Here is a 27,864-nt window from a genome sequence, read left to right on the forward strand (position 1 = left end):
CTGTTTCCATTTCTCTGCTTAGTTAGTTTTCTTCCACTCACCTTTCATGTCGCAGCTTAAACATCATTTTCTGGAAAGTTTTCTTTGGACGCCCAGACTAATCAGCTCTCCAGGAAGTGCAGTTTATCTATCAGGACCTTCATCGTAGCACATACATTTATTTATATGATTGTCTGATCCATGCCTCTCTCCTCTACTTGCACATTATCTCTGCAAGGGCGGAGAGGGTGATTGTTGTGCTTACATTCTCTCCCCCAAGAACTTGTCACAGATCAGTGGGGAGTGAATGCTCGGCAAATCTGGGTTGAATTATTGAATAAAGAAACAATTGAGAATGGAAAGAGCTTAATACATGCCTGGCACCTTGGAAGCTTTCAATATATTTGATCGTTGGTTGGGGCAGCAGAAAAAACAAGAAGATAGGGAGCAACATCTTCATTCGTTCAGGGCTTTACAAATAGTCAAGCATTTTAGTTCAGCCCCCACGTTGCGACAGATGCCCATATTATCTAGTTATCCTCTACGCAGTGAAGGAGTCTGTTGCCAACCCTGAGACTCTCTGTCTGCAGTATTTGTTTTGTTTCTAGCTACAAGAGCTTATTCTACAGTCACTGAGAGTAAGCCAGAATCAGCAAGGAATTAGCATCCTGGGAAGCAAACCTCAGCCAACGATGGCCAGGGGTTAGGAGCATAATGCTCCAGCTTTCTTTCCCCTTGCTTGGAAACTCTGAGGCATGTTCTACTTGTCTCAGAGCTCCCCAGTGGGATTGAGCCACTCCTGTACACAGGAGTAGCTTGCCTACACCTCTTTTTGGCTTTCTTTTCTTCCCTTGTACCACTTCTTCACTTCCCTACTGATGTTTCCTGGGAATACCTCAGTAAACCACTTGCTCTTATTTTGGCTCATTCTTCTGAAGAACCCAAATGAAGGCACGTGATGCCCAAAATTTCAGTGTCAGGAAGGCAAACTTCAAGTCCATCACAATTTGGTTGACAATTGTCCAGATACCTAAACTTCATCTCAATACATTTTACTCTGTAGGATATATCTATAGCTGAAGTCTTAGGCTAGGCCTTGGGATTCAGGCCCTGTGAAGTCTTAGGCGAGGCCTATGCTTCAGACCCAGAACTGAGACGGAGCCCTACGCTCTCTGAAGGCCGATCCACAGGGAGCAGCAGAGGCTGGATGCAAACCCCTGAGCGCTGGGTCCAGCCCCTCCACTTGGCAGAACTGTGGGTATCAGCTCAGTGATGCCAGGCTACAACATCAAGTGTTAAAATAGAAAGGATTCTAGAAGAAAAATAAATAAAAACAAAACGAGAAAATGGAAGAGATTTTATATAAAATTATAATTCAATTCCAATCCACTTTGGACTTCTGTGCCTTTATTCTGCTCCCAACAAATCTCCTAGAAAACAGTGACTTCTACAGTAATTCAGTGAGTCTCCCATAGACGAGCTTGTTGGTAAGGGCACTAAGCCTGGAGGAAAGGGAAGGTGGGGCCTATTGTATATCGGGGAAAGGATGGACTTTGAAAAGGCCTCACTCCCCAGAGCTGATTTATCAGGCCCTGAGAGGTGCTGTGACTCCTTGTATTATCTGCTTGGGAGCCTAACTGGGGTTCAAGCCATCCAGGTTAACTCCAGGTTCAACATTCCTCCCGGTTGTGTTTCTTCTTCTCCTTTCTCTCCCTGGAACCATCTTTCATAATCAAAAATCAAATCTCCCATCTGTAACCTGTAATCAACATTACCTTCTGTCCAGCACCTAAATCTCATTCACACTAACGATGACAGTCTCTAAATATTACCACTCTGGGTGACTATTTGCATTTTTTGGCATTGAACCTTAAGACTACTGCCAAAGGAAAAACTGCACCAGGTAATGTTAAACAGCCAGGATGACTTTATCCGAGGGCTAATCTAGTAGGCGAGAGAGACAGAACTCAACTATGAGGAAGGCATGGGGTTGGCTGAGTCAGGCAGTGGAAAAGTACCAGCAGGCCATCTGCTGGAAGAGGGGAGGGAGAGGTCCGGGCTACTTGGATACTTGGAGGAGCTAGTGTTTGAATTTTTTTCCTTCTGCAGTTCAAGTTGTTTTGTCTGCAGCCAGACAGCTGCAAGATTAGTTTCAAGGAAGTCAAGGCAGGAGTGGGGTATGTGGGAGCCACTGTTAGGATCGGTGGCAGAGCCTGTAGCTTTGTAGAGTCCAAAGCAGCCTTGGTCGCTATAATGCAAAGCAACGTCAAGCATCCTCTTAAGAAGTGATCACGAACTTTCAAGCCATTTTGCTAATCCTGACCTCCTGCTTTCTCCAAGCAGTCTTTCAGCACTAAACCAGTAAGAAATGAAAAGATGAATAACTAAGACCAGGATGGTGAAGCATTAAGCATAAAAAATTTACCCATTAGTTACAAGGTGCTAAGAAGGAAGCAAAAAAAAAAAAAAAAAAAAAAAAGCCAGCAAAGTCCAAAGTGTATTAGGTTTGCTCTATTAGCAAATTTCTTTCTGTCCTCTCAGCTGGGGAAATTATGGGTGGGGAAAGTGGGCCTACACTTAATCGCCTACCCCTAGGAGACTGAGTGCAGTTTTTCTCCTATGTGTTTGGGCATGAGATTTCTTGATTAAAGATAACTCTTTCCCTGATACTCTGTGATTTTCCCCCATCTCAAGTCCCATCTCATCCGAGAATTGTCCCCAGCCTCCATCCTGGCTTTAGGCTGTGAGGGTCTATTGCTCTCATTTGTCCAATTTTCATTCTCTGCCCCTAGATATCATCCAACATGATTGCTTGGAATTACACTCCCGCTCTTATGCTCTCGATCACCTCTTGTATTTATTACAAGAAGGATTGCCTAAAATTAAGCATAAGCTTTATTTTAAAACAGAGTACCCCATCCCGTTCTTGTCCAGCAGGGTCTCTGTTTGGAAGGATTAGAAATGGATTTCAGGTGATTTAAGCAGAGAAACTATTTTAGTGAAAGGATATTAGAAAATCCCCAGAATGAACAGGAAGCCTGGAGAACTAGGCTCAATTTGAAAATGTTAAGAGAGGCTAGGTGATGGTGGGCCTAGGGGCAGGCTAGGGTGCCCTACAACCCCTGCCGAACAATATACTGCCACCACACACTGCAGCCACAGATTAGTTACAACAAGAGTCAAGGGCTGGGAGCATCCAATTGGCTGACTTTCCTTAGGTGTCCCAGAGTCCTCCTAACAAACCAGGTACTCTCTGCTTCTGCTTGGCTGCTTCTAGCTCCTTCCACAAGGACACAGCAAACACATTCATTGTTGTAAGTGGATGCCTGCCTACAGCCCCTCACTCTCGCCTTTCCTGTGTACCCAGCCCTTGCATTTCTTCACCGGAGAGCTTCCTTTGCAGGAATGAGTAATTAAAGCCCTGGGAGCAATCCTGGACCAATGGTTGATGGGAATTGGCATATAAACACTCCAGCTCCCTCTCCCTTCAGCTGGAAGAATTCTGAGAGATCAAGCTCCAGTAACCCACAGAGATGGCTGGCATATCCTGTTTGAGCTCCTTTCCATCCCTGCCTTGCTTCCCTACTCCTCTACTGTCCTTCCTCCACCTCCTAAATCAACCCTTTGCAATGAAATCCTTGTTTCAGGGTCTGTTTCTGAGGGAACCCAAACCAAGGCACCCACCCAAACAAGACTCCCCCACTCCGTAAAATCCTACTAGTCCTTTAAGGCCTGCAGTGAAAAGTCACCACATGTGGGCCCAACAAACTGAAAGACACTTCTTTGACCAACAAAATATTGACAAGTTTTAATTTTGAATATTCTTGGGAGGGGCATGGACACTTGAGCGTGGTAAAGCACTCACTGCTGTTTCCTTTCCTCTGACAACTCGGCACATTGATTTTACTGTCCAGACTTCTACAGGCCTGTGTCTGTGATCCTGGGTCTGTGATCTTTCCTAAGGATTAATGCAAATAGGAAAAACTCAGTGAAAATTTCCCTGGCTACTGAGGCTGAATAAAGAACCCCTGCTTCATCTGGATCCCCATAGCAATATATAAGATAAATGCATGATTCCATTAGAGCTCTTCCCCTGCTGCATTACAATGAGTGGTTCATATCTCTTGCTCCTGCAGGCCTCTCTTCTGTGCCCCTGTATTCTTAATTTTTTGGGGGGTGAGTGAATAATTATTTGATTTGAGAAGTGGAAATAGGGTAGGGCTACAGTGTCTTCAAAACAGTTTGTTCAAGAGCACAGCCCTGGGTCCAGACTGCCTGGGTTTGGACCCCAGCTTTGCCAACTGTATAACTTGGCAAATTGCTAACTTTTGTGCCTCAGTTTATTCATCTACAAAATGGGAAGGATAATAGTGTTGACTTTGAGAGGTTATAACAATTAAATGAGTTAATGTGTGTGAAACATTCAGAACAGTGTCTTCCATGTGCAAACCCAGTGTAAGTGTTTGCTAAATAACAGCTGGAACTATCCTCTATCAGCACTGGAGTATCAGAATTTTTCTTCCAAGAGAGAATCAGAACAAAAATCTAGGGCTAGAAAACTGCCATGTTGAAGTTGACTGGCTTTCCATGTAAAAGGATGTGCGATTGTGGTGGTTTGGAGCTGTATGTGTCCCAGAATAGCATGTTCTTAAATCAAATCCATTCTTGTGGATGTGAACCCATTATAAAGAAGACCTTTTGATGAGGTTATTTCAGTTAGGGCATGGTTCACCTCAATTAGAGTGGATCTTAATCCTATTATCAGAGTTGTTTACAAGCAGAATGAAATTCAGACATACAGAGAGAAAGCTACAGAGGGAACAGCCAGAAACTGAACATCAACAGAACTCTGAAGAGAAGGGAGAGACCAGGAGATGCTGCTGTGTGCCTTGCCATGGGACAAGCTAAAGACCAAGGATCTGGCAGCCCGCACCAGAATGCCACAGTCGTCAGGGAGAAAGCAGCATCTCGATGATACCTGGATATGGGCTTTTTTCCTGACCTCAAAACCGTGAGCCATTAAATTCCTATCACTTAAGCCATCCCTTGAGCAGCCAAAGAAACTGAAACAGTGCTATTTTTTTGTTTTCAAGTCATTGTCTTCCATTTTATTCCCTTCCTGCCACCCTCTCCACCCTACTCCATCACCCTCCCCTATCCCAACACCCAGATTTCAGTCCCAGTCTCATCCTTGAAGGCAATTAAGATGTGGGCTCCAGGAGGGCAGGGGCTATGTTCTTTTGTGCATCTCTATATTCCCTACACCCAGCACACAACAGATGCTCAAAAATTAGCTGTTCAGTAAATTAAGGCATAATATGAGCTAACCTTGCAGCCACAAAATTTTAGAATGCATTTCCTCTTTACCCTCGTCCATTGCTTCTTCTGCTTCAAAGAGAAACTGCCATGGCATAAACCTCATGCCAGGCCTGTTCTCCTCTCAGCTTTAGATCCATATTTGTTCTCCTCACCCTTTCTCCACCTCTGCCCTTGGTGGGGACAGGGGCTAGTGGGGAGAGACAAGGACACTGATCCCTAGTGTCCCTCTGCCACTGGGCTGATCCTAGCACTATTTTATGTTCTAGCTGGGCCTCGGTCTTGACGTAAAACTCTCCAGTTCTATATAAATAACGGTTGTAATTAATAATAAATGAACAGCCTGGGGAATTGCAGAGCAGAATTTAGTGGCTGGAGATTTATACAGCTGCATTCTGTGCCAATATGAGACACAGATATGGAAAAAACCCGCCGAGCTAAATCTCAGATCCAGGACACTGTTAATGAGCGTCACACAGCCCACCACTCGCCGCCTGGTAGAAAACCACAGTTGTAACCACACATTTTTCTGGGTGTAAAGCAGAGGAGGATATTTTTATCTTTCAGCTCTCTCTCCCTCCAGAGCAGGGCTAGGGCCCCTAAAGTTTGGGTAATTTGTGTGGAGAAAAGCAGAAATCTGAATGTGAAGCGGAAACTGGAGACGCGATTTGGATACCTCCAAGGAAAATGAAAGGAACACTTTTTACAAAGAGCCAATGGAACCAATGCATCTCGGAGAAATGATAAAGACCTACTTCTGCTGAAAGCAAACAAAAATAAACCATAATGATACAAGATTGGGGTAAAAATTAGTGTTGAGCTTTTTCATACCATTCTATTCTCCAGACAACATACCTCTCTATTTTTTTTTACTCCAGTTCCTTCATGTTTTCACAAATCTTGATTTCCAGAGATGGAAGTCAGCAGGTGCAAACCTTTTCAAGGGTACCTGGCTGATCAATTGCCTACAGGTACAAGGAGGCAAGAGAGGGAATAAATAATAGAAGGTTGTTGATCAGATTCTGAGGCAGCACATACAAATAGAAGAGCGGCAAGGCCAACAGGTAGCAAGCAGTAGATGAATGAACATCATCGACACCGTGTTCCAGGCCCAGGGCTGCCTAATCGCCATACCCTGCAACATTTGCTCCACATGATACAAACTCCCCCCACCCCCCACACCCCCAGGGCACTGCTAGTAAGTATCACACATCCAGATGTCTCAGCCTGGTAGAAAATCATAGTGGCAATCACACATTTTTCTGGGAAAAAGTATCATTGTATTCAAGTATCAGTGTCCTTATTTTGAAGAAGCTCAACTGGGACTTCAAGATCTTAACTAACTTGGCCAGGAAAATGGCAGAACCATGGTTTGAACATCCCTGTGTCATTTCCAAAGTCCTTTGCTCACTTTACTCTGCTCTACTCCCTCTACAAAAATTAATCTCAACTCTCCTGTGGCTCCAGGGTAACATCTTCGGTGTGTAAAGGGAGGGACAATGGTCAGCAGAAAACAACAGGAGTTCACCAAGTCTAAAACCATCAGACTAAAGACATGTCCTTCTAGTAACTGATGGATGAGGGAGACACTATAGACATGTGTGTATCACACAGGATGTTGGATAAGGGATAATATTGTCCCTGTAGTTCAGAGGAAGATATATTAAGTAGATATTCATGAATATGACTGAGTCTTCTGGGTGCAGTCTTAGTGGATGATTCTGGCATCCATCTTGAGTAAAGGAAAACATAAGTTTTTATTCATTCCATGCATGGTTACAGCTTGAGGAGTGTGCAGGGTTCTGGGTAGTACCAGAGGAGATATCATCAAGTAGTCATCAGCTTAGGTCAGTTTCCCTAGAAGCAAAGCCAAAGAAAAGGAGTTGGCTTTTTAGGGAGTTTTCTCAAGAGAAACCCATCAGGAAGCAAATGAAGCAGGATAGGGAAGAAGATAAGCAAGAATATGGTTTCAAAGAAAATTTAACTTCGGCCTGATCCACAAACAGAGGGGGACTAGAACATACATTTTACTGCCTAATTGTCCTCACCTTGGGGCAAGTGGGCTGGCCTTTTGTACTCCATAGAAGTTGGTTATGTCCCTGGACTTCCTTTCCCAAGGTAGCACATGCCATAGGCTGAGGGCAGGTCTCCAGAGAAGGAGTAGAGCTGTGAGCCATTAGGAGTCAACATCTAATAGCAGCTGGGGGATAGCTGCCTGGCAGGAGATCTACACAAGCACCCAACACAGGCATTTCCCCTACATGCCTCAGTGTCTGTGATTAGGTCCAGTTGGGAGACGCAGACAGGCAATGTCATAAGGCCTCCTAAGAGGTGTGATTAAGGCTCATGAGAGAGATGGCTTTGAGTTTCAGAATGGCATGAGGGGTTGGATATTGCTCCCAATTATTCACTCCCTCCTAGCTAGAGAATTAGACCTCCCTGCTTTGCCTGGGATTCTGGATAGGCCAAGAGCACTTGTTTATCCCTTGCTTTGGATAAAGACCTGACCTATAAGATTTGCTTTCACCAATGGGATGTCAACAAACACCATACAAATGAATGGAGGCCCTCAATGTGCTTAGGCAATTCTGCTTGCCTCTTTCACTCACGTGAACCTCCTTGTGAAGTGCACATCCCCAGTAGCTACTGGTAAAAGAGGAACAAAAAGCATGTAGAGCAGATCTGAGCCCAACTTGCAGATTTGAGCCAAGCTCAGCTGAAACATAGCCAACCCAGAGACCACAAGAAAGAGGATAAATATTGTTATGAACCATTGAGATTTTCAGGTTATTTGGTATGCAACAAAATCTGACTGCAATCTTTTAAGAAAATGTCCAAAATATTGATAATGGATGGTGATAGCATAATATTGAGAATGTAAATATGTCACTGAATTGTACACATGAAAGTAGTTAAAAACAGCAGATTTTGTGTGGCAAATATATAACCACAAAAAATTGCAAATAAAAACATATTAAAGACAAGGTTTGACAGGGATTTTCCACATATGCTCACAATGGTTGTAAGATCCTTTTTTGTGCTTAATAATCAAGGTTAGTAAATCTTAAATCAGTGTTCAGTGGTATGAATAACTTTTATCAAAATAAAGAGAAAACATCTTATGGTTCTGACATTAAAAAAATATCTGACCAATAGTGATGGGGAGTTTTAAATGACTAGAGAAAGAGATTTTAATGTTTTACTCTTAAAGTTATAAATGGAACTAGAACATTATCAGGGAAGCCATACCAAAGAACCAGGTTTATGTGGAGAAAGATGCCCAAATTTCTCTACCCACTGATACACTTATCTCTCGTTACAGGCTGTCATGGTCAGGTTCATGGGTTAACTTGGCGTGGTGGTACCCGGTTGTCTGGTCAGGCAAGTGCTGGTCTGTCTGTTGCTATGAAGACATTTCATGGACTTAAATCATGATCATGTTGGCTACAACCACAGCTGATTGAATTTGTAGTCAGCTAAGGGGGTTGTCTTTTGTAATGAGTGACACTTAATCTAATCATGGGAAGGATTTTAAGGAGGAGTCAGAAGAGAAAATCACTTCCTGCTTCAGCCAGCCAGCCTCTCCTGAGAGTTCACTGAGGACCTTCATTGGAGCTGCCAGCTGTGGCCTGCCCTACAGATCCTAGACTCTTATATCCCCACAGTTGCCCAGCCAGCATCTCCTGAGAGTTTGTTAAGGACCTTCATTGGAGCTGCCAGTTCATGGCCTCCCCTACAGACCTTGGACACTACATCCCCATGGTTACGTGAGACACTTTCATACATTTTATATTTACAGATATCTCCTGCTGATTCTGTTTCTCAGGAGAATCCTAGCTAATACACAGGCTTTTTGTCTGGCCTGCCTTTTCCTGACCTAGAAAAACAGCACAATGATTTCCTGCATTGACTCCAGTCCTGGTCATGTGACTTGCTTTGGCCATTAGGACAAAAGCAAGGGTGCAACAAATACAGACTTGGTAAATGCCTGTACACTGGGCATTTCCTCTCCCACTGTTCTTGTAAATGTGCCCAGGCTAGCTGCTGGATGATGACACCCTACTGCACTAAAACCTCGGCAATTCCCAGAGGCAGAGCAGCCCAGCTGACCAGAAACTGACCACTGATAAACGAGTGAGCCTGGACAACACCCCACCTGAGCCCAGCTCATACTGTCAATTCACAGAAACATGAGCTCAATAAATGGCTGTTTTAAGCCTCAAAGCCTTGGGATGGTTGATTATGAAGCAAAACCTAACACTGTGACACGTGCACAGCCAAAGGAAATATAATGCCAGGTCCCTGCCAGGGGAACCTACAATCTAGTTAGGAAACAAAGAATGTAGATTCAAAACATTTCATTAATAAGACAGCATGATGTTTCTCAGTGCTATATTCTGACTTAAGAAATTATAGAAAAGGTGCTCAACAGGAGATATAAGTAGGATATGACAAAGAAGTAAAAGGTGTGAGTAAATATGCATCTTCAGAAAAGGGAAGGTAGGGCAGCTTGAATTAGGAGAATCCAGAGGTACATGGCAAGGAAAGCCAGGAAATAAGGTAGATTAGTAGGATGGAACAGGAAGACTTGGAAATTGGCCAAGGAACTTAACACTAAAACAGGATACAATAGGTGACTGTTTGAAAGCCCAGAAATAGCTTAATAGTCAATAAATTCAATAATAGCCTTGCCTTAGAAGCTGTACTGAGTGTTAGAGAGATAACGAAATTAGGTATCATACATATAGCGGCTGCTATCTGCCCTTCCTTCTCCCTTCACATATGACAGCCTTCTACCCTCACTCCATGATCCAAATGGCTACTTTGGGCAGCTTTGTTGTTACTTTGGGCCTTTGATGGGCTCAACTGGGTCAGTGAACTCTTCTCCCAGAGGGAGCAAAAGGGGGAATTCTGAATTTCTCTGTGAAACTGTAAAATACAAAACATGGGAGCTACCATCAAGCCATGCTTTCCTCCTCAGAGGAGAGAAAACAAAGCTACAACAGAGAAAGAGACATACATGAAAACCAAGGCATCCTTTCAAGTGTTCCCAGGCTCCGGACACATCCTTGTCCTTTCCATGGTTAGTTGTACACCCCTGCCTTAGATGTGTCTTAACCTGAGTTTGTGACCAAAATGGTACACTATGAGAATTGAAATATGTAATTATATGCAGATTAAAATGTCCCCCCAAATAGAATCTGGGTCGCTGCCTTTCTTCTGTGAACCTATCTGAGGGAGACTCAGAAAAGAAACGTTTTGTTCGGATAAGGAATTTTACTCAAAGGCAGTGAAAAGCATGAACTGTGGTTCTGGGTAGACTGGAGAGAAGGAGGATTCTCTTTGAAGGAGGAAGAGAAAGAAAAGGAAAAAGTGATTGAAAGAGGCAGAAAGAAGGCTCTGTCACCCTCCCCACATGCACTCTATGTACATAAATGGAGCCAGTCCCAGAGCTTCTAACAGTCCTCAGGCGTGGCCATCTCTTTGCATTTGCACATAGTGACCCTACTCTGTCTGCATCCCTGCCTCCTTTCAGGCCCATCTCTCCCATGCCTGTCATTAGCTCCCCCAGTCAGAGAAACTCTCTCTATTTACTGTGGGCTCACTGCAAAGCTGGGTTATAGGCTTACTAAATTCTGCTTTGCATTATTACTATTATTATTATCATTTTATTTTTATTTTTGCATGGACGGGCAATTGGGAATAGAGCCCAGGTCTCCGGCATGGCAGGTGAGCTGCCTTGTATTATTATATGCATGCTCTCCCTATAAAGAAAAGTGACAGAGTTGAGAACATGATCAACTACATACAGATTATACAGAGGTGTTTTCTCTCTAAATTATTTTCTCTCTAAATTACAATCTTTCAATCTGGTCTGGAAATGTTTTTGCCCTCCTTGTTACAAACTGACAAGTTCTTTAACTCTTCTGTACAATATTCATATAAATATTATTTGCAAACAAAGTTCTATTAAGCAAAAGTCATAATATTTTAATCCTAATGTGAGTTTCATAGCACCTCCTTTCCAAAGATATGTATATAATTGCTCTTTTAAGGAAAATCACATGGATTACCTTTAAAGGAAATTTATAATTCCAACCAGATCAGGCCTTTGGATGTCAAGTTTAAAGAAAGGAGCCCAATAAGTAGCACTTAGCTCCCTGTGCAAAATACAGAACCACATTCCACAAAGAACTCTACAGATTTCTATGAAATGGGGCAACAAAACCTAACTCCTAGAAATATAGCAAGGATTAATGTGATAACATATATAAAGCATTTAGCTCACAATAAGTGTACAGTGTCACCTTCCATTCAGTAGTGCAGGAACTCCTTGAAGGGGATCCAAGATGTATCTGTTCATTTTTAATTCTGTTCAAGAGAGAAGGCACATAGCTAGATTACAAGGTCCTGCAGTACATATTGTTCAGGTCGTGGAAAAGCCTGCAACCTCTTTACACACCCAAATAAAGTAATCAGAAGAGAAAGGAGAGCTCCTCCAGATTCTTCACTCAGGATCTCCAGAGAAGTCTCAAATCCTCCCTGTACATTTGTATTTGGCTCTTAAGACTTCCTCTCTGCCACCCTCAGCTCTCAATCTGTATGCTTATTACTTGCTCTCACGGATAGTACAGGCCCCTCCTGCTGCTGCATCAAAGCTGTTAACAGACCAAACACAGGCAAAATTATGCAGTACTGCTGCTTGGGGGGCGTTTAATGTAAGTGGGGAAGGGTTGTGAACATCCCCCTGTGCCTTGAGAGCAATGATTTAATATTGCTCTACTTCCATACACGTTGACTGAACCATAATTCACTACCATGAAACCAAACAGCTTGTACTTTTGCATTAAATTTTATTAGATTATTTATGAAGAGCTTTCTTAGCACTAAGTAGAGCAAACCCATCTTTTCAAGTAGAGCCACTGAAGTTTATTCCAGCAAGGGCTTCATGGCCTCTTAAGGTCAGAGGAGGAGAGGAGGGCTTAGGTTTTATGTCCATGGTGCCTGGTGCCTGGATGCCCTTTACTTACTGGAGGGCAGCCTTGTGGTCATCCTTTGAGTCAATATGATGGTACAGCCAAATTCCTCATCTCACCCTTCTTTTTCTGGTATCTTCTTTCCTTCTCTCTGCCTCTGGTATTCTGCAGTGATATGGATAAATATCCATTCCTGAAAGCATCACGTTGCTTCCAATTAGATTCTTCTCTTTGATGTGACTCCATCGACAGCATCTGCAGAGGTGGCCAGGAACATCCACAGAGTTGTTTTTACATAATTGCCTGGCAGAAGGACAAAGCTTGTGTGTGCATTTTAATGTGGCTTGGAAGCTGAGCTGAGGAAAAAAAATGTCCCAGGAAGTGATTAATAATTTAAACCCTGACCCAAGCTCAAAACAAATGAGCTATCATAGAAAAGAATGAACCTTCTGCACAGCTGTGATGGGAAAGTAGCAGGATGCTAATGCCCAGTGAAGGTGATTTGTGATTCATGGCCAGAAGCTTCCAGATGTTGGTTTCACCAGCTGCAATAGGTCTTATTATAGGTGGGGTTTCCCTCCATCCACATGGAAGAACTGAAGGATGCTAAAGAAAAGACCTTGACTTCTGGTCAACCCATTCAAAACTAAGGTCAAAGAGAAGAGGTTCTTTCTTCTTTTCATTCATTCCTCACAGATATGAACCCACTAACTTAAGTGTTTGGAATTTACAACTTTCAATTGCCTTAAATCAGAGATTTTTCATCTTTTTGTTCCATGATCACTTTGACAAGCTAAGGAAACCTATGGACCGTTCTCAAAATAATTATTTTAAATATTAAAATAAAATACACTTGGTTTCAAAGGAAAGCTATATCGAAATGCATGTATCAAAACATTATAAGAATAACTGAAATAGCTAGTTGTTCATCTCTATTTTTTATTTTGTAATTTTTTAAACTTTTGATTTTGAAATAAATTTAGACTTACAGAAATGTTCCAAAAGTCATACAAAGCATATCAATACACTCTTAATCCAGATTCCCCTAATGTTAACATCTCAGAAAACCATGATGTGTTTATCAAAACTAAGAAATAAACACTGATACAGCACTATTAACTAAACAGTTTTTCCACTAATGTTCTTTTTCTGCTCCAAACCAGGGCCCCACATTTCATTTCGTTGTCAGGTCTCCTTAGACTTTCATGACCTTTACACTTCTGAAGAATACTAGTCAGTTATTTTATAGAATGTCCCTCAATTTAGGTTTATGTGGTGCTCCCTTATGATTAGATTATGATTATCCATGTCTGGCCAGAATACATGCTTCTTTATTAATGCAGTTAATAATCAATTATTGTAAGAAATGTATTAAATAACTATGTTTTAATGCATTATGTAACTAATGATCCTTGTATATAATTATCCTAATTCTGAAGTGGTGATGGGGTATAAATGATATTTTGTGAGCTGCAACAATGAAATATGGTATTAAAATATCTGCGATGTCCACTGGTGTCAAAATCACAGGTATTGCTGATAGTGCTATATTTAGTTACCTAACTTTATAACTGAAAAAACTTCAATATCAATTAGGAAAATGAAACATTTTATCCACCCAAGTTTACAGATTCCCTTGAATTCCATATATGAATGCATTCAAGATCTTAGGATGCTAGTTAAGCTCCCCTCTCTGTAGCTCCTGATCATTACAGATGATTGACACGAACAAACCCCATATCAAACGTTATTACCACAATTGATCTTCTTGTTTTTCCCTAAAGATGTTGGCAAAAAATGACCTCAGCTGACAATGATCTTCCATGAAATTCCTCCACATTATCCACGTGTAAACCCATGGCAAATCTTAGTGACTACAGGTTGCCTCACTGTCTCTAATAGGTGAAATCTTCTGTCCTTGGTGGAAGTTTTGCCAAACTTCCTTTGTAGAAATCAAAGGCACTCTGGGAGGCAAGGGAGCCATTAACAGACCTTGTGTTTGACTCCTGTCATGGAATATACCCTTCCGGATGCACATGCACTCAGTTGTCATAATTCACAGTAGTTAAATTCTAGAAAGTCTCTGCACTCTAGCAGATACTGAACCACTGCTCTTAAGGACAATACAAGGGTAGGCTCCTGTGAACCTCTGGCCATGGCATTTTTGTCCACCAATAAGTAACCTTGTTTCATGTGTGTTTCTGTTTAAAGACCCCTTAATCACTATGAATTGGACTCACAACCAACAGCACCCTAGCTATTGCCTTAACACAGCTGATATGACACATATCCGATAAACTTTCCTCCATAAGGGGCATCCCAGCCACTTTATACTTAGGAACACTAGACAGCATCACAGGACTACACTAGGGGTCCATTTTAAACAGTGAAATCGTTAACAAAAAGCACAAAAATGTGAAAAATAGGCATTAAATACACTATGAAAAGGAAATCTGTTTATGGTATGAGAGCTGAAATTACAAGGCAGAGCATCACCTTGTTCAACCTCAGCTGGGAACACATGTATTGGGAGATTCAAACTTTTCACTACTCTACATATGTCCACAAATGTTTGAAAAAGTACAGGTATTGATTTTGGAATTACAAATATTTTAGCAAGTAGGCAAATTTGCTAATAGAGAATCTACAAATAATGAGAATTGACTACACATTGTTTTTTCCACACTAGAACTCACATTTAAAAATATAGTTTCCATCTGTGTAAGTCATGGTTCTCTAAAGAACCAAAAGGAGATATCTGTAAATACGAGACTTATAAAGGTGTCTCATGCAATCGTGGGAATGGAAGAGTCCAAAATTCATAGGGCAGGCTGTGAAGCTGGCAGCTCCAATGAAGGGTCTGGGCGAACTCCACAGGAGAGGCTTGCTGGCTAAGAAGCAGCTAAAGAGCCTCTCTTCTCCCTTAAAGGCCTTCGAATGTTTGGATTTTCTCATTGTGGGGGGCATGCCTTGGTGATCGCAGATGTAATCAGTCACAGATGCAATCAACAGATTGATGATTGAATATACCAGCCTTCCTCTTTATCAACCAGCCATGAAATAGCCTTGAGGCAACGGGCAGGACAGTGCTTACCTGACCAGACAACTGGGCATCATCACTTGGCCAAGTTGAAACCAGAATCTAACCATCACACCATCCTCATGACTGCCATCTATTTGGAAGAGAAGCTATTGAAGTAACAGTTTCCCGACCATGGTATTGACTGTCCAACATCAGAAAGGTCCAGGTACTAAGGTCTTATAATTAATAAGGTGTAGAAGGCTGACCTTGGGGGCAATGAGGTCTCCAACCCAAGTGTGGCTGATGTGGAAACAGCAATAGTTCCTAGATGGATCCATCATGTCTGTGCTAAAGGATTGCATGCACGATCTTATATAATCCTTACATCACCCAGATGAGGGAGGAACTTCATTTTATAGATGAGGAAACTCCGCCACAGAAAACATATGTAACTTGCCTGATTTCATAGTAAATAACTCAGACCCAATTCACATCTAAGTCTGATTTCAGAGCTCAAATTCTTAACCCCTAAACTATTCTGCGATGGATGACTTTATATGGTGCTACATGTGGCTTCCTTTTTACCAAGCATTTCTGGTAGGATGGCCAAATAGGGGATGTTTTAATTTTCAAAGGCTTTGTCTCTGTGGGATATGGTAAAGGACTTAGTCAAAGGGCAGGGTCATAGAGTGGTGGCAGAAGAATAAACAAAGATATTAGGTTTTAGCAATTCTAACAGACAAATCTTGCAGGTATAATGTTTAGGCAAGAGGGTCAGACAGGTAAGCAAGGCCCAAGCAAGGATGAGGGTCTGGGTGTTATAAGAACAGCCAGAATTAAACAGAGACAAAAAGACTGAATTCCATTGCAGATTTCTATTCCTTATTATTTGCTTGTGGGTTTCCCGCTGGGTAGGGGCGTCACTGGCTCACTTTGGCTCCCAGGTATATCTAGAGGCCTGAGGCATCTCAAATAGTTGAAGGTATAACTTGCTCCCCATTGAGCCTGGGCAAAGTTTCCCACAGCAGGGTAGGGGAACCTTTCTCTTCTCACTATAGGAAATGACAGAATCTTCAAGAAACGTCCATTTAAAAATAAAAGGGGACCCACATAGACATGGTGTGTGTAAGAGAGGAGATATTAGTTTTTTATTGCTATTTAACAAGCGACCACAAACTTAGTGGTTCCCAGAAACACCACTATTATCTCACAGTTTCTGTGGGTGGAGTTCAGGCATGACTTAGCTGGGTCCTCTGCTAAGTTCTCAATCAAGCGTAACAATCAAGGTATCAGTCATAGCTGCAGTATCATCTGGAGCTTGGAGTTCTCCTCTAAGCTCTTTCAAGTTGTTGGCAGAATTCATTTCCTCAAAGCTATAAAGCTCATGGCAGTTTTTATTTTGAGAACAGAAAAAGTACCTCTCTTTAATTTCCTTTGTCTCTGATCTCTGTTTTATGAGCTCGCCTGATTAGATCAGCCCCACCCAGGACAATCTTCTTTTTGATTAACCCAAAGTCAATTGATTAAAGACCTTAATTATATCTTCAAAATTTCTTTACCTTTGCTATATAATGTAACCTATTTACAGGAATGATACTCCATCACATTTATATGTCTTGTCCATACTTAAGGGAAGAGGATTACACAGGATCTGAACACTAGGGAACAAGAATCTTGGGGATCACCTTAGAATTCTGCCAACCACAGGAGAAATACTCAAAATTAAACAAAATCATAGTTTTAAACTATGTGATGTTGGGAATGGCTGAATTTCAAAGACTTTATTTAAATGCAGTTAACATCGGGAACATAAAATTCTCACTTGATTACTGTGATATCTGCTACAGGGCATAGTAAAACATGAAATTGGTTGCTCCCTCTACCAAGGGCCCAAACACTCACGGCTAATGACAATGGTGAGCATTTCCCCCCCACCCAGATCCCCATAACCGTGGTAAAAGGGAAAGGGAAAGTAGAATTTGGTAAGTGTGCAAGGAGAAACTTACTTGTTAATTCTGACTCATAGAAGACTGGGAGGACCTTGAAAATCATTGTCAATAAAATGGGCCGATCATTCTGTGGAAACTAGGGAGTAGCTATAACTCCCACGTTACAGATGAAACAAACAAGGCCCACTGGGGTATTAAGTAACTTTTTCATCGTTGATTATAACTGACAACAAAAGTGTATAGGCCTGGGCGGTGTGATGGTGGCTCAGTGGCAGAGTTCTCACCTGCCATCCAGAGACCTGGGTTTGATTCCTGGTGCCTGCCCATGTAAAAAAAAATAAATAAATAAATTTTTAGGCCTGACCCTGTAATACTTTATTCAGATTTTTCTCTTTATTGGTATTTCTTACTTTCCTATAATCATATTTTCTTAATCCTTAGGAAACAAATTGCCCTAATTCAAAAAATAATTAGTAACTAACTTTCAAAAGAGTTGATTTTATTTGCTTTAGAGAGTGTCATAGTAACATTATGGGTCTTGGCATTCTGAGCTTGGTCAACATAACGCCTTGAACTGGAGTGGAAGCCAGGAGAAAATGAGACTGGTTTTTTCTTTAATTGGAGATGTGTGCAAAAATTCATAAAGAGAAGATAAATTTTGCAAATAGAGACCTATGAAGGGTCTGATAACAAATTGCAGTGAGTAATTTTACCCTTTAGGAGGAATATGGGATATTGTTACCCAGCTGGTAAAACGCATTCTTTATTTGGATTACAGCAAAGAGCCCAGAGCCAGAGCACACTACAATTGAATTACTTCTTCGGCAAGAAGGTCATCCATGCCTAATCATTCTCTAACTGGCATCTTTGTGCAAAGCTCTATTTGATCAAAGTTCCTGGTTCTGAGGGCTTTACTGGAGCCAGGAAGATGTGTTTTAAGGGAAAACAAGGCCAGCTTGTTACATCAAGTCTTTTGCATTGGTAAAAATCATAGGCCTGGTAAGACCCATTTATAGGTAGAAGACCAAGAGGTAAGGGAAAAGCCACTTTGGTCATGACCACACTAATTTGCTCATACAGTCAAAAGATATTTAGAAACCTTCTTCTCTGCCAAGCGTGTTGTGAGGCCTTGCCCTGGTGCTGGATACAATGGTGAACAGGGCATAGTTCCATGTGCTTGGGTTGGAACCATGGGGCCTGGGAACCGTGAGTGGGTCAGGCAGGACTGCCTCTTAGCAGGATCCAGACCTTAAAGTGTGTCCTCTATCCTGACATTGACATCACTGTTATTTGCATGTTGCTTTTAAGGCCCTCAGTTTGGGCCCAGTCAGCTTCCAAAGTGTCCACTGATCTCCTCTCCATGGCGCCAGCAGGTCACATTTCTTCATTGTCAAGCTTGCTTGCTCATTACGTCCAGGTCAAATATTGGTTTCCATAGTAGCAGTGATAATGCATACAAAAGATCTGGTTTTGGATATATTAATGGCTTTATCCTTCACATAATCTATTTCTGAAATCCAAGGAAAATTTAGATTCAATACAAAAGAAAATTTATCAACATATTAACAGAGATTATCTCTGAATGATGACAATGATGATTTCTTTTTGCATTTTTCCATATATTTCCGAATTTTGTACACTGAGGATTTGTACTTTTGTCATTAGAAAAAAATAATGTTGGCAGGCAGTAACGTAAAAAAGCATCAAATATAACGTGCTTGCTTCTCCCCAGTTTTTTCAGGATATGTGTGTTCAAGTCAGGGTGGTGGCATGGGCAAAGCAAATACAATTCTTTTATGACTGTTTTTTCACAAAAGTTATACTATGTATTGTTATGACTGTTTTCTCACAAGAGTTATCCTATGTACTGTTTAGAACTGATTGAATCACGCTATTTAATGTAATGATCACTGGTTTACGTACTGCTATTGTTGTATTCATAAAAACAGTGTTTGGCATATGACTATGAAATTGCACATCTAGGTGTATGCCTCAAAGAAATGAAAACATACTCAAACACCAATGTTCTTTGCAGCATTATTCGCAATAGCCAAAAGGTAGAAACAATCCAAATGTCCATCCACAGATGAACGGATAAACAAAATGTAGCATACCCATTAATGGAATACTATTCAGTCATGAAAAGGGATGACATTCTGACACCTGCTTCAACATGGATGAACCCTGAAGACATCATATTGAGTGAAATAAGCCAGACGAAAAAGGACAAATATTGTATGATTCCATCTATATGAAATATATAGAATTGTCAAATTCATAGAGACAGAAAGTAGATTAGAAGTTACCAGGAACTGTGCAGACCGGAAAAGGTGAGTTATTGCTTAATGGGTAAAGAGTTGCTGTTTGGGATGATGAAAAAGTATTGGAAATGGAGCGGTGATGGTTGCACAACACTGTGAATATTACCACTAAACTGTACACTTACAATGACTAAATTAGCAAATTTAAGTTATATATCTTTTACCACAATGAAATTAAAAACAAGAAAAGAACATTTGAGACTTTTGTACTCAGCAATCTAGGCCTGTGGGTAAAAATAAACAAACAAACAAAGTAGCATTTAGAAGGTCTTGCCCTCCCTTTTGGTAATTTTTAAATAAACCAAGGCGAAAAATACAATGTGGGAGCTATTTGTTCATTATTAGCTTACTTTCTTGCAACAAGCATAACAGGAAGCCAGAGAAGTAATTTCAAGCCCTTAGAAATGATGAGTTCCAATGTGTCCTCCACAGCGGCTGGTGTGGGACTAGTGTGTGGGACCCTTTCATGAACTACCAATTTTTTTAAAATCTTGGTTACAGCAAGGCCTGTTGGTAGAATGCTGAGCTGAATAAATTGAGTTTTATGAAGGTGATAAAAGGTATAGGAAAATATCAATCCAGCACCAGAGATAAATCATGTTTTTATTATAACACTGCACCATGACAGAATTTTGCTTGTGAGTGTAAAGGAGGGTCTTCTGTGATGGTAAACAGTGCTGCAAGGACAGTGAAGAGAGCTATAAATAAACCGTGTGTTCTTTAGAAGGGGTATTAGTACACCACAATGACGATTATTCTGTAATTATTGCTGGTGTGTTTACAGCTACTTAGGGTCTTTTAATCTCTTCTGGGGCCACAAAAATTCTAATTTTCAAAGTTTCCCTGAATATGCAATGGCACGTGCACACTCAGACAGATATACACACAGAGCTTAAGAACGATTGTTCTATGAAAATCCCTTTGTCATCCCCTGAAGGCAGTTTTCCAGCCTGTATTTTACTTCTTCCATTGATCAAAAGTTCACTATCTTATATGGAAGCCCCTTCCACTTTGGAAAAATGGTAATATTTAAATACTTTTGTTAAGTTAAAGTATTTAAGCAATATCTACCCATTTGCCTTAGTTTGGATATTTGAAAAGCAGTATTAGATTCTGACAATACTTCCTTTTGCTCACTAAAACACGAACATTTGCTTTAGCAAATGAGGCTATTTTACACTTAAGGGTCATTTCATTTTGCAAAAATGATTCAAAATGGAATTCCTTTAAATACATGCTTTGGATTCAAATCTCAAGTATTTTTTGTTTGACCCTATCAAACCCATCTATATCTAGAAATATACTGAGTATGCCCAGTGTGACTGAGCTATGCTTCTCCTGATGCTGGTGTGCCTAATTGGTTGTGCTGGAAGTTATTCTCCATGATACTAAATATCCCTGACCATGACATTACATTAACACCTTTTTAAAAACTCATATTTAGGTGACTCAGCAGGCAGAATTCCCATCTGCCTTGCCAGAGACCCGGGTTCGATTTCTGGTGCCTGCTCATAAAAAAAAAAAATAAAAAAAAAAAGAACCTAATATTTAGGTCTTCATCTGCTGAATTAATCATTGGGCAAGAATTTTCTTTGTTCTAGGTGTGTGTGTGTGCATGTGCGCTTCAAATCACTTTTGCTATGCAGTGGCCAGAAATGATCAGAGAGAAATTATTCTAAAAATCAAGAAATGAAATTTCTGTCCTTGAAAGAGGTGAGAGTGGTAATCAAATGTTTTGATTGTGCTCCCCTCCCCCAACCCAGCAGAAGGTGATGACGGAGTTTCCTTAAAATTCAATGGACAAATGTCCTGATAATTGCTGAAACTGTATAACGGGGAAATGTGGTTTTCCTCTTCTACTTTTGTGCGTATCTGAAATTTCTCATAATAAAAAGGATTTTGTTTTTAATGAAGAGCTCTATATCTGAAAACTTCTAACAAAAGAGAAAAAAAAATATGAATGATCCGCCCTCTTCACTGTTATTAATCTGTTAGGGTTTTCTTTTTTAAAATGCAAAAGAGAACAGAGATAATACAGGAGTCTGAAGGTTGGATGAGATGCTGATGCTCTGAAACAGGGCTTAGTTGAGGATGGGTCACAATAAGAGTCAAGCATGAGCCAAAATAAGAAGAGAATTAAGAAGGAGGAAAACCCATGAAGAATTATTAGTTTTTGAGATCAAAGATGTGTCACTAGAGAAAGATCTGCTTCTAGAGAGTTACTGGAAAAAAAGTAGTATCTTAGGCGAGCATTAAACAGACATACTGGGGTTGATAAAGAATGTTGACTGTGGTTTGGGGAGCAAGGACTGGTTGGGCAGAAGCTGGGATGAAGGGATTAAGTGGTATACCTCAAACTACTTGTAATGATACACGATCCCAATGCATATGACCAGCAGGCAGCAAGAGCCACATGTGAATCACCATATGATTTCTACTCCTGAACTGTTCAGCAAGACAGGTCCACTAATCATACACTTGGATATCCAGGTGTGGTAGCTAGTTTTCAGAGATGACCCTGATAAATGAGATTTTTGATACTCATACCCTTGTATCATTCCCGTCCCTTGCATGTGGGCTGGTCCTGCACTCAATTTGACTTATAGACATCATAAAGTGACTCTGTGGTTTCTGAGGCTAGGTCATAAGAAGCGTTGCAGTTTCCACCTGGGTATCTTGGAACATGAGCTCTGAAAGAAGACACCAGAAAAGAAGTCCAACTATTCTGAGACTACCATGCCGAAAGGAAGCCCAAACTAACCACATAGGAAGACTGCAGGAAGAGAGAGAGCCTCCAGATGTTCCAGCCATCCCAGATGAGGTGTCAGATAGGTGAATGAAGAAGTCATCTTGGTCATAAAGCCCAGGTGAGTCTTTAATTTACCCCAGCTCCATCTGCCATTTGACAGCAAATGCCTAACTGAGCCCACAAAATCATGAAAGTTGCTAATAAATTTGTGTTTTAGACCACTATATTTTAGGATACTTTGTTACAAAGCAATAGGTAAGCAAAACACATAGCAAATTGCCATAAAAATTTCAAAACACTCCCAGCTTTTTACTGCTCTCATGATGGGCCATTAGCAAACACTGTCCCTTACTTTGAATAAGGTCATCCAAAACTTAAACAGAACTTAATTAGACAAGGTGGGAGAGATAAGTCCTTCCTCGAGAGACAGAACTTGCTTGTTTTCATCCTCTCTGCCTCCAACGTTGCATTTTCTGAAAATGACCAGACTCTGCAGGAAATACACTCTATGCTGTCATCCCAAGTTTTCAAAGGGGGCTTCCATTCTTCATTTTTTGAACTTTGATTCTATGATTCGTGGTTCAAAAAGGACTTCAGAGTAAACCTGGCCTGTTTTGGTCTCTTTCTCAAGTAGTTTAAGTACCCAAACAGGATCATTTTAAAATCTGTTGTCTCCAGTGCGATTTTGATCAGGAAAACTTTGCTGAGGCCATGATTCTGAAGGACCCAGAGATGGATTTGTAGTTCTAAGGATGGACTCAGGTTTTGCCTCTGAAATGTTTCAACCTTTATTACTAAGATCCCATCCTTATGAGTTCCCTAGGCTCTGAACTGACCTTATCCCAAGTTAATGGCCAGATCTCATCCATTTAGCATGACGCCACCTTGTTGATGTTCCTACTTACATTGTTTAAGTCCAGAATTTGGACTCCTACATTGTTCTCCTACTAAATTCTTCAGACAACCCTCCATTAGAGGTTTTTAAAGTTAGAAACTCTTGAGTTTAAATTCTTCATCTACTGAACTTCTGTGACCTTAGTCATGTAACTAAGCTCCTTTGAGCCTCCATTTATTTAACCTGTGAAGACTGAATATAATATCTTACCCCAAGATTTGGAGAAGGATATAACAAGTCTGTGCAGGCAAGAATTTGCAGTGTCTAGTACATAATACCAGCTTAAAAGACAGTAGCAGTTATTATTATTAATATTATTATATTTTTATATTCTTACCGGTTATAGAAGTAGTACCCTTGAAGGGATGAAAATTCTGCACACTTAGTCAGTCCAGAACAAAATAACGTGTCTCTAAGTCAAGCCTCACCCAGATGCTAACTAGTTGGCAGTTCACATTCAAGCCCTAAATATAACACCAACAAAATATTCTCCAAGGGAAATATTGCAAATTGAACTGCTTTCTTTGTGATCTTGTTTTAAAATTCTGAGCAGGTAGCCCCTTTATCTGCAAGAAGAGAGATGGGAATTAATATTTGGTTCTGATGGAAACGAAGAATTTACTTTTAATAAAAAATACATTGGAACAAGGTTTATAGTGCAATTCCCAGTTCACACTTTGCACTCATCACTATTTTTAATTCCTACCAAGTTTTAGAGGGCTGCTGGCAGCAAAAAGGACTCACCCCATAATCCATTTTCCCTCTTCCCCTGTGGCTAATCTTTGATGCCTATTCTTTTCACATATCCCATATTTTAAGATAAAAGAGCAGACCAATATCATGTGGAATGCTATTGCAATATTGTTTTTGTCATGCATCTTTTGAATATTCATCCTCAAATAATGTATACCCCCCCCAAAATATAACAGCTTGTTTTTTATAAAGCTATATCATTTGGTTAATCAATAGCACAAATCTTATTCTTTCCAACACCTCTCCTATTCTCATTTCCAGTCTTGTAGAATGATTTCACCAAGTTAAATGAGTCAGTATGGCTTATTCACTATAGACATGGATTGTTGATGTAGAAAAAGAAACTATTTCTTTGAACTGCATTTCCATCTGCTTTCTCCAGTGGGTGGAGATGCTTTTAGATATGAGTGGATACCTGAGAAGCATTTTAATTGATTCAAGCTCATTAATTGTGTGATCTATTGCTGAGGGAGTATAAATTGGCATGTTTTTATAGCTATGTGGCAACGAATGTCAAGAGCCTTAAAATGTTCATCCTTTCTGAACCAACAAGTATTCCTGAGTGATAAAAATGAGAGATGTGGAGCAAAATCTATGTTAGATTTACTGTTGTTATCCCCAGTGCTCTGAATGGTGGCTGGAATATAGTAGATGTTCAATAAATAGTTGCTGAAGAAATTAATGAGTAAAGTTGTTCACTGTCACACAATTTATAACGTCGAAATATCAGAATTCATAAAATCTCCAACAGTAGGCAATAGTTAATTGCACCATGATACAATCACACAGTGCACTGTTATGCAGATGTTAATGTTAGGCTTATGAAAAAACTTTCTAGCTAGGTAATGCTTACTATAATATTAAATGAAAAATAAAGACTCAAAATCATATGTATATTAAAACTTCATTAATGTAAAAATGTACAAATGTGAAAAATATATATAATCGAACATGGACTCTCTCAATTCCCTATCTTAACCCCGTATACTGGGATCAATTCTCAATGACAGAAAAAGAAAAAAAAAAAAGATTTTTATGCAGAAAAGGTCATCAAAGAAGAAAAATCCTCCCTACATGTTAGTGATCCAAGCTATTTCAGGTTAAACAACTGATTATGTCTTAATCCTTAGGTTTCTTTCTATGCAGCAATGACCGAAGCAAGCAATGTTGCTTTAAAACTCCCAGCCTGTTAATACTGACTACGACCAAACTGATTGGTGGATGATAATAATAGCGAATATTTATTGAACTACTTTACTATGGGCCAAGTGCTGTTTTAAGTATTTACATCTTTTAATTCTCACAATCTTCACCACAACTTCTACCATTCCCATTTGCTATGAAGGTAACCAAAGACTAGGCAACTTGCACAATCAGGATTTGAACGCAGAGAGTCTGAACTCAGAGTTGGGATCTTTAAACATTGTACTAAACTGACTCTGAAGTCCATGAGCTCAGTAAAATATTTCTTACTTTGAACCCAGGTCCATTCCTCTTGTGAGTTCATCTTTTTCCCACTGAGCAAACTCCTCTCAAATTCCGTCCAGATTTCCCCTAATTACTGTTTACTTTTTCCCTAATTATTGTTTACTTCAATTGCATTTGGTATTTCCCTTTGTAATATTATTGTCCTAAGAAGGTAAGGGGCATAATTGGGGCAAAAAGGAATTGTATCAGCACCAGTTTCAAAATAGCTGGACCTCTGTCAGCTCCGTTTGATTGAACTCCAAAATGAGTTGTTGTCTCACTACTCTAGTTTCAAAAATGCAAATATTCTTTGCCTCTTTCTTTTCATCTGTTTCTCCCAATGTGCCACTTTTAAAACACAGGTCATTTCTAGTAACATTATACATAAAACATTTCCAAACATACCTAAATCCATTCAACCTACCAATTATGTTTACGTGTTCATTCTTAACCAAATATATCACCTGTCTCCAATACAATAGATTTCATATCTAATCAGTTCTGCCTAAATCTATAAGGAAAAAAAATGTTAGCAATGATATCTCTGAAGGTGGGTTTATGAGTAGCTTTGATTTAAAAGAAGTTTTCCTAAATGTAATGAATGATATTTAAAATAAAACAAATAAAAGGCTCAGTTTAAAATTAGAGACTTTACTTCAAAAAATGGTGAGTTAAAAAGTGGTAGTAAAAGGAGCCATTAAATGGGTAATATCATATTTTTTAAAGCCTGATTCACTTTATGTGTTTCTTTAGGAGGCTCTCTACTGCCAATTAGTACATAAGCTGGCATAGGTCACTAAGCCAAGCTCTGGTTATGGGTCATAAAATCATCCAGTTAATTGTAGTTCACATGATCCAATGCTAATACAATTAACGAATATACAAAGTGAAAAATTGTTTATAATGAATAATTCACAAAGTTTATTTAGGCCAAAAACTTTCCTAACAACAACAAAGCTGCTATTTTGTAAATATAATAACTTTCTTAAAAGTTGTTATGAAGTTAAAAGATATAATAAATATCTTTTAAAAAAGATATTTAATCCCATTGCAGAGAATCTGTAATGTCTGAAATAGATGTAAATTAATTTCTTGCAAAGCAGTCTTGTGGTTTTCTTGAGAAAACAATTGGCATATTAAAATTACAGCCATGAGTCACTTTGATCATGCATGAACCAAGTGAAAGTGGATGCATCTGGCTTCATTAAGGAATGCATATTGCAAGGACTTTAGAGAGTGTAGAGCAAAAGCCTTTACTCTCCTTTCCTGGGACTCTTTGCCTTGAACAAATGCTTACCTTGACATAGGAAAAATATTCACAGGGCATTGGCAATGCATCCACAATTAAATACCATGCCTGATGGTCAAAGACGTGGATAGTATAAGGGCCTGTAAGTCCAATTGTGCCAAAGAATTCAACAGATCAAATGAGAGAGTATATAAATATAGGAGTTAGCCATGAGATGATGAGCCAGTGAGTCACTGGTTGCTCAAGAGTGTTTTCCATCTGGTACCTTAAGGAAAGCCAGGGACATCAGCCCTGAGCAATGGAAGGGCAGGAGGGGGTTTGGCTCTGCTTTGCTTTCCATCTGCAGATTTAGTCCAGTAGTGGTGGAAGAGTCTCTTCACTTCTCAGCTTTTACATATCCCAAGAGCTTTAATTAATAACACAACTAAAGCTACACATCTTCAGCCATGACAGACCTATCTATCCACTGCCCTTTCTTCCAAAAAGATCATCAAGTCTGATGGTGGAGTTAATTTCATGCGACATTTTCTTGCCACATCAAGTCAACTCAGTCAAAATAAAAAATCACTGCTTTTTTATTACCAGGTAATGCATATGATAGACATTGCTCATTATACTTCATCCTAGTTTTGTCTTAATTCTGGTCTTAATTCCAAATCTAAGTATAAGAACTTTTATCTTATTCATTTCCATATTACATTAAATGATTTACACTTATGAGAAATTTCATGATTACAAAGACATACCCTGGAGCTGAGAATAAGAGCTCCTGCTGTAAATTGTCTCTTCCAACACTCCAAAACAATCTAAAGATACCAGATCAAGTATAGTTGGCGTAACCAGGAAGTCTCTGAAAATAATGTAATGTATACTCAGAAAATCTTCAAATGGAAAATGGAATAGGTTCCATAATTAAGCAGCTTAATCTATTTATAAGCTGATGCCTGTTGTAATTTCAAGAGCGAGGCAGACCATTCGAGAGTCATGTGAATGCTCAGAGAATGAACAGACATGGCACTTGAAGGTCATTACTGAGATAAGCAAGTCAGGTTACATATGATTTTACAGTAAGTGCTTGCCAGGCATTAGTTAATTCCAATCCAGCTCTAAACTTTACCCCAAGTGCTATCCCAAATTCTGCACCATCCCTAGTTCTTAGGCAACATAACCCTAACCTTGACATGAAT

At 40.0% G+C, this 27,864-nt stretch overlaps 2 long non-coding RNA genes across 4 annotated transcripts in view; both read right to left on the reverse strand.

Annotated features, from left to right (window-relative positions):
* Positions 1-3,771: 3,771 nt before the first annotated feature.
* LOC143684207 (uncharacterized) lies at positions 3,772-9,512 on the reverse strand. 3 transcript variants are annotated; one of them, XR_013175906.1, is made up of 4 exons: positions 9,452-9,512; positions 8,545-8,698; positions 6,151-6,260; positions 3,772-3,937 (listed from the first exon to the last, which is right to left on the reverse strand). It is a non-coding gene; the product is annotated as an uncharacterized LOC143684207 (long non-coding RNA). The 3 variants fall into 3 exon arrangements; XR_013175910.1 differs by having other exon boundaries at positions 8,594-8,698; positions 9,417-9,479; XR_013175908.1 differs by having other exon boundaries at positions 9,417-9,479.
* A 2,675-nt stretch (positions 9,513-12,187) lies between these two features.
* The window catches only part of LOC143684216 (uncharacterized), a 129,850-nt gene continuing 114,173 nt past the window's right edge, over positions 12,188-27,864 (reverse strand). The window contains exons 4-5 of the long non-coding RNA XR_013175919.1: positions 23,546-23,774; positions 12,188-12,628 (exon numbers count right to left, since the gene is read on the reverse strand). This is a non-coding gene — a long non-coding RNA (uncharacterized LOC143684216). The remainder of the gene's footprint in view (positions 12,629-23,545; positions 23,775-27,864) is intronic.

This window comes from Tamandua tetradactyla, chromosome 1 (assembly GCF_023851605.1).
Source record: "Tamandua tetradactyla isolate mTamTet1 chromosome 1, mTamTet1.pri, whole genome shotgun sequence".
Taxonomy (NCBI): domain Eukaryota; kingdom Metazoa; phylum Chordata; class Mammalia; order Pilosa; family Myrmecophagidae; genus Tamandua; species Tamandua tetradactyla.